This window comes from Hoplias malabaricus, chromosome 2, assembly GCF_029633855.1.
Source record: "Hoplias malabaricus isolate fHopMal1 chromosome 2, fHopMal1.hap1, whole genome shotgun sequence".
Lineage (NCBI taxonomy): Eukaryota > Metazoa > Chordata > Actinopteri > Characiformes > Erythrinidae > Hoplias > Hoplias malabaricus.
Genome location: NC_089801.1, coordinates 37,867,032 through 37,874,294, shown reverse-complemented (window position 1 = coordinate 37,874,294; position 7,263 = coordinate 37,867,032).

Genomic DNA, 7,263 nt, shown 5'->3' with positions numbered 1-7,263 from the left:
AATAAAATGTTGACATAAGAAGCAGGAAGTATAAAACCTATTAAGAACTCAACATCTACCACAAACTCAATGTAATGTATGCACCATTTTAAGGTGGAAAGGAAAATATGAACAAGAACCTTAAAACCATCTGGTGGCTGTAGTAGTGAGGTACAGTAAACACAAATATTACTTCAGTGAATCAATACATTGATGTATAAACTTAAAGTACATGGTGCACATTGGTTAAAATGCTTTAAAAAAATCACTTAATGTGATTCACTAAATAATTATAGGTTGAAAACTTAAAGATACATACAAAACATAATTAAAATGTAGATTTCAGAAAAATGATGACTGATGATAGAGAGTTGCTGAATTTATACAATATTTTTACATTGATATAACAGCCATACACTGTAAACCACATTTGAAGTTGGTTTCATATTGGTTTAAACACAGTAAATAACTAAAATACAGATTTTTATTTTTTATTATTACTGTGAGGGTAGATAAACATTATTAACTGTGTACAGTATTAACATATGACTGCTTTATTGAACTGATTCACAGAGTGGCCTATTCCTTTAATATTAGCTAATATAATATTAATGTTAACTTTAACTAAATTAACTTCCTAATTATTATTCGCTAATTACTAACACATGTATTTATGACCTTTTCCGGCAAATTATTAGCATTATTTTATATTTATTTATACATTTTTATTTTATTATATATATATATATATATATATATATATATATATATATATATATATATAATGAAATATTAAATGCATGTGTGCTATATTGTTGTGCATAGGCCACATTTTTAAAGTTTTATTTCTGTCACGTTAGAATATATAAAAATTGTCTTCAGTTGCAGTTGAATGGCGCCCTCTGGTGGTTAAGACTCTCAAGTAAGGCGAAATGCAGGGCTCTAGACAGACCTTGCTCTGTCTGCAGCTAAACAGTGTCAGTGGAGCGGAGACAAAATCGAAGATGCATTGTTTGCTGCAGCTGGTGTTTAATTTGAATCTTTAGTTTTTATTTAGTGAAGTGTAGACTCTTCCATTGAGCCTAAAAAGTGCAGTGATTTTGACCCGTGTCCTTCACTGGGATGATGCCCGTCCCTGTTTATTCATTATGTCATTCTCAAATCAGAGCCTCATTTTCCTCCAAAACTGCAGCTTTTAGATGAAAGAAACATTTGTAACTGTAAATGTACGTGAATATAACACCATTGCTCTTGGTTTGTTTCTCTTGAAGTTTCACATTGTTAAATTAACATTGTTTTTTTCCAATGATTTACTTGTCCTAATAAAATATGTTAATGGTATTGTGTAAATCTTCTGTGTGTGCGTTAAAGAGCAGCTGTGAGGAATAGAGTAATGTGTGTGTGGTGTGAAAATGTGATGAAAGCGAGAGCTTTCCACATAGAATTCAGAGCAAATATTTATATGAACTGACAGCTGCTCAAAGGTGTGTGTGTGTGTGTGTGTGTGTGTGTGTGTGTGTCTCACTGCAGTATACCCGGTAATGCTGAGGGAGGCTCGTCCCCTGCCAGACACTGCTGCACCAGCAGAGGACACCAGCATTCTATGTGTGTGTGTGTGTGTGTTGGTGAAAGAAATGCAGCATTGACTGGAACTGATCCAGCAAAGCAGGTCTTCTCAGTGCAGCTGAGGGAAAGAGGAGGGAAAGGGAGAGAAAAAGAGAAGGAGAAAGAGAGAAGAAGACAAAGAGAATGAGAAGGAGAGAGATAATGTGTGTGTGTGTGTGTGTGTGTGTGTGTGTGTGTGTGTGTGTGTGTGAGAGAGAGAGAGAGAGAGAGAGAGAGAGAGAGAGAGAGAGTGAGGATGTTTGCTGCAGATGAACTCAGAAGCCCCAAACCTCTGGCTGTAACTGCAACACTGCAGTTTCCCCAACAGCACCCCCGCCCCACACCAAACTCGCACAAGCACACACACACACACACACACACACACACACACAGACTCAAGCTCCACCTCGTCCTGTCCCGATGAGGACGTCAGGAGAGAATGTCCAGATTTTCACATTCACAAACTGGGACACACATTGTAGTTGTTCCTGATGCTGATGTGAAGATTATAACATATTAATTACAGTTTTGCACTCTCAATGCCATTAAAATATGAAAGAGTATGCAGTGCTCTGAAGAAGCTGCACATGAGTCTAGGGTCAGCCCACCCAATGACATGTGTCAGCCTGAGAGTGTAACATCTGTTTGAATGGGACTGTTAACATGAGTTAGAGTGGGGTTTGTGGTGCAGAAAAATCGTCATCAGAACTTACTGACACTGTCTTGAATTGCCATCAGTTTCTCACAGAAATGTTCCAGGATTTATTGTAAAATCGGCCCTGAAGTGTAGAAGATGTTACAGCAGTTAAAGGGTGTGTGTGTGTGTGTGTGTGTGGGGGGGGGGGGGGGTGAACTCCCCATGAACAGCCTTTGTTTCATATTCACTGACAAAAGAAATGTCTGCAGTTTCGATGCTGTGTCTTGACCTCGGCCCTAGCTCATGAGGAGTGTGATTATTATCTGCTGAGCTGCGTCAGGTCAGTCAGGTATGGAAGAGCAGGACATTTGGCCTATTTCCAAAATAAAGCCATGACTCAGGCTGCAAGAAAGACCAGAAATAGATAACGTACATAGATCCATAGATAGTGTTGCTGTTGGAAAAAAAACACCCTTCTGTACCCATTTTGTTGTTCATATTCTAAAACCTCCAGCTATTTTTCTTTGTCTTTAAATTTCACATTGGGGGAAGAAATGGACACAATCCATTTTCTTTAATTCAGGTTTGGAAAAGGATTCTTTCTCCTGTAAAGTGACCAGTTTGAAGATAACATATTGTGTCCAACCCGCTGTGTAAAAGAGTGATGACGCTATGTGGTAATATCTCTTGAGTAGGCCATTTTAAGGTAGTAGGCAGGATGAAGGTGGTGTGATTCCCCAGTGGGACTTTAATTACAATAAACATACATACAAAACAAACAAAACTACTCGTATTATCTTAACTAGTTTACACAGCCTGTGGCACAATGAGTGGTCAATGGCTCCCACCATGCACTCCTTTGCTTTCTAAAAAGATAATGAGCTTGCAGAAAGGCAGGAAGCATTTCTGAGAATAAGCATAAAGACTGTCTATAATAATAATAATATATCCCTCACCCACATGAGGGCTAAGATGGACCACATTTCAAGAAGCATTACATCATTTTGATGCTCCATTGAGCTGTAATAGGGAGAAGAGAATCTCTGATGTTGCTACTCTGGGCTTAGGACTGCAGAAACTGCTGTATGTCACTTTTGGAAGAGGTTAGAAAACTCCCACCCTTGATTTCAGGACAGTGCTGTAAATGAATTACAGTCTGCAGCTGTAGGGGGAGCCCATGAGCAAAAAGAAGAACATCAAAGAAGAAGAGCATCAAAAAGAAGAAAATCAAATCTTTAAGGACAATTTCAATGAAATCTGGTGAAAATTGCTGAAACATGAAAGCGGTTTTTAAAGAAGAGAAAAAGGCATTTGCTCTATGTTTATGCATTTAATGAAATATGTTGGAAATATGAATGTATTATTTTCCTTCTTGTTTTTCCTTTTTCATCCCTTGCTGCTGTTATTGAAAAATAAATAAGTGTGAATAACAAATAAGCATGAAATATGTGAAACAAAGAAAAACTAAGCGATTTTTCCTCATCCTCAACTCACCCCCTGACTCAGCGTTATCCACCTGCGCATGTGATTAGTCTTAAACTCCTGCAACAGCAACTCCATAAATAGCGCCACCAACAGGAAGCAGCTGTGGCTATTAATAAAGACTTCACATCAGTCCAAACTGCAGAGAGAGAGAGAGAGAGAGAGAGAGAGAGAGAGAGAGAGAGAGAGAGAGAGAGAGAGAGAGAGAGAGAGAGAGAGAAAGAGAAGAGGGAGAGGGAAAGAGTAAAAGCTACCACCCTGAACTTTAGATCAGTGTTGCATACTGGGAGTGTTCTCTACAGCTCACACTTTACAGGAAGGACATTGAATCTGTAATTCGTAATAATAGTGTACAAGATTAAATTTATGCTCAAATTATTATTTATTATTAGGCTCTGAATCAATGTCTTCAAATCCTTCTCAGATGTTTGTTTATATATATATATATATATATATATATATATATATATATATATATATATATATATATATATATATTATTGCTGCATGTCTGAGCTCTTCCCTAAGAACCAGTATCCTTCCCAGCTTTATAACTCCTTTATAAATACCTGAACGCATTGGTATAATCTGCATATTGCCTCTGGGAGAAATCCAGTGTGAAAAAACACTTAAAAACACATTTTTATTCTGCTATAATAACCATTTTTATTTATTTATTTTATGTGTTAGAGCAAAGTAAAAAATTTGCTATTATTTGTTTCATTTTGAGTAAATCTGATGTCACACACTCATTTCCCTGTGCTGAAGAAAAGTCCGGGTCATTCAGCAAATAAAATACAATTCTCTTTATTTCTACTACTATTATTTATTTATAGTATTTCTAATATATTTGTATGATTCATTAAATCACCGAATAAGCAGAACAGTGGCGCAGCAGGTAGTGTCATAGTCACACAGCTCCAGGGGCCTGGAGGTTGTGGGTTCGATTCCCGCTCCGGGTGCCTGTCTGTGAGGAGTTTATGTTCTCCCCGTTTCTGTGTGGGTTTCCTCTGGTTTCCTCCCACAGTCCAAAAAAAATACCACACGTTGGTAGATGGATTGGCAACTCAAAAGTGTCCGTAAATGTGTGTGTGTGTTGCCCTGTGAAGGACTGGCGCCCCCTCCAGGGTGTATTCCCGTCTTGAGCCCAATGATTCCAGGTAGGCTCTGGACCCACCGCGACCCTGAACTGGATAAGTGGTTACAGATAATGAATGAATGAATGTATAGATCACCAAATATAAATTGAAAAGCTTAAATATCTTTTCATTGACTATATTCTAAATGAACAAATGTTTATTTCATCATATTTTGGAAAGATTCTAATAATAATAACAATGATAATAATAATCGTTGCTAAGCAGCTAAGTAAATATCCAGTGTACCAAAACTGTTTTTATTAGTTGGGATATTGTCCATATTGGCCCTGAGCAAAATGCTCAAAGGCTGGGCCTGCTGTGACTGTCATAGTTTGTTCATGGATCCTAGAGCTGAGAAAATCAAGAAAAATAAGTCTGTCTGATGCTACTCATTTATTTTGTCACAGTAATATGCCATGTGATAAATTATCATCAAAAATGCTTATGTTTTTAACTTACAGACACCCTAGTCTAACAATTCCTGAAATGATTTCTGATGTGAGAATATGATTTGAAAAATTGAATTGAAAAATATGAAAAGCACAATAGATACTTGATGAAATTTTGGTCAAAACATGGCCAATTTCAAGATTTCTAATATCAAATATCAATTAGCATTTAAACCTCAAGTGACTACATGTTTGAGTAGCCAAGGGTCTTTAGAAAAGAAAACAACACATGGGATGTGGCTATGTCACACAATTACTGCTTAAATGCAACTGAAATGGGCACAGACAGAAAAAAGGAATAACCAAATCCAGAATAGCTAGGGTGCAACAACTAACAACTCAGCTCTTGTCTGCACATTTACCCCCAGCCCTGTAAACAAACCACATTCATTGATTTAATTTCTGTCATCTATAAAAACAAACTAAAAGTCCACTTTACACACCACCAAAGTTCAGTCTTAGAAGTTGCTTCTGATGATCCGAGCATTCCCAGGCATATTCAGTGATGCTGAGATCTAGTCTTTATATATAGACCCATATATACGCATACACATATGTGTCCCATATCTATTTCATATGCAAGAATATTTATACTTTAATAATATATAAATGCATGTATAAGTAATGTTATACATTTTATGTTTAAATTATAAACCTGGCACTTCTTTTAACCCCAGGAACCTAAACGATATACTAAATAATCGAATACACTTTAAATAGTCAGGATTTGTTGTCTTAAAAATGTGTGAAACAAACACACACATAAATTTTCTGAAAGTATCATATGGTGCTGTGTGTTATACACTGCTGTCATATGTACAGTATTTCAGGGTGTGACCTTCACACACATTTACAGAGTCAAATGACCGTCCTGAGAGCAGAGAAATGGACACTGATGTGTGTGTGTGTGTGTGTGTGTCTGTGTGCAGTCCTAAAAAACAGCTCTGTCAATCACAGGAAATGAGTTGAAAGTTACCACCACATTTAAACATGCACACTCTAACACATGCACTGACACACTCAGATTTGGGTGTGTTCTGGATTTGGGGCAGTTTCCAGCCAAACATCAGAACACAACTCTCAGTTTTTGATTTATAATTGCCTGGAAAACAAAAAAGCCCCAAAGATATCAACAATTCTGGACCCCTGTATACTGACCTTTGGGAAATTCAGCACGCCTATTGTCCAGTGTGAATCTGTTAACAGAACTGGGCAGTTAGCCATCTCCTCCAAGTGTGTTGAGCTCTCCAATGACAACGTGTTAGAGACAATTTGAAAATGAGCAGTAACTGAGTTCACATGATTCTTCTTTTCATCTTTGTTTCTGTCAGAAGAAGAGAGAGAAAGAGTGAAAGGTAGGTAGGTAGAAAGTGAGGGAGGGAGGGCGGAGGAGAAAGAGACAGGGGGACAAAGTCAGCAGCCCAAGAAAAGTTGAGCCAGAGCCAGATTCTTTTCAGCAGAGAGGGGGAGAGAGAGAGCGAGAGAGAGTCAGTCGTCTGCAGTGAGAGAACGAGAGAGAGGAGTCTGTGGGCTGTCCCAGGATGGAGAGTGTGTGTGTTCTGTGAGTGAAGATATAGTTGGAGCAGCATCAGGACCAGAACATATCACACATGCACACACACAAATAGAAAGAGAGTGTATTATTGTGTGTATCCTGTGGACACGTTGGACTGTATTGCCCTCTGGAATTCTCCCTATCGGACACACACAGAGTTACCTGCGCAACAGAGGAGGTAGGACAGACATGCACACACACACACACACGCACACACACATACACACACACACACACACACACACACAAAGACTGTGATTTCCCTTGTTTGGTGCATTCAGTTTATAAACATCCACTCTTTATATTGAAGGCTTATTATTTTAGGATTATTCAGGTATTAACCTTAAAAACAGCCATATAATTCTCTTTCTTTCCATTTCAGAGGTCACTTAGTTGAACTGTTTGTTTTCTTCAGGA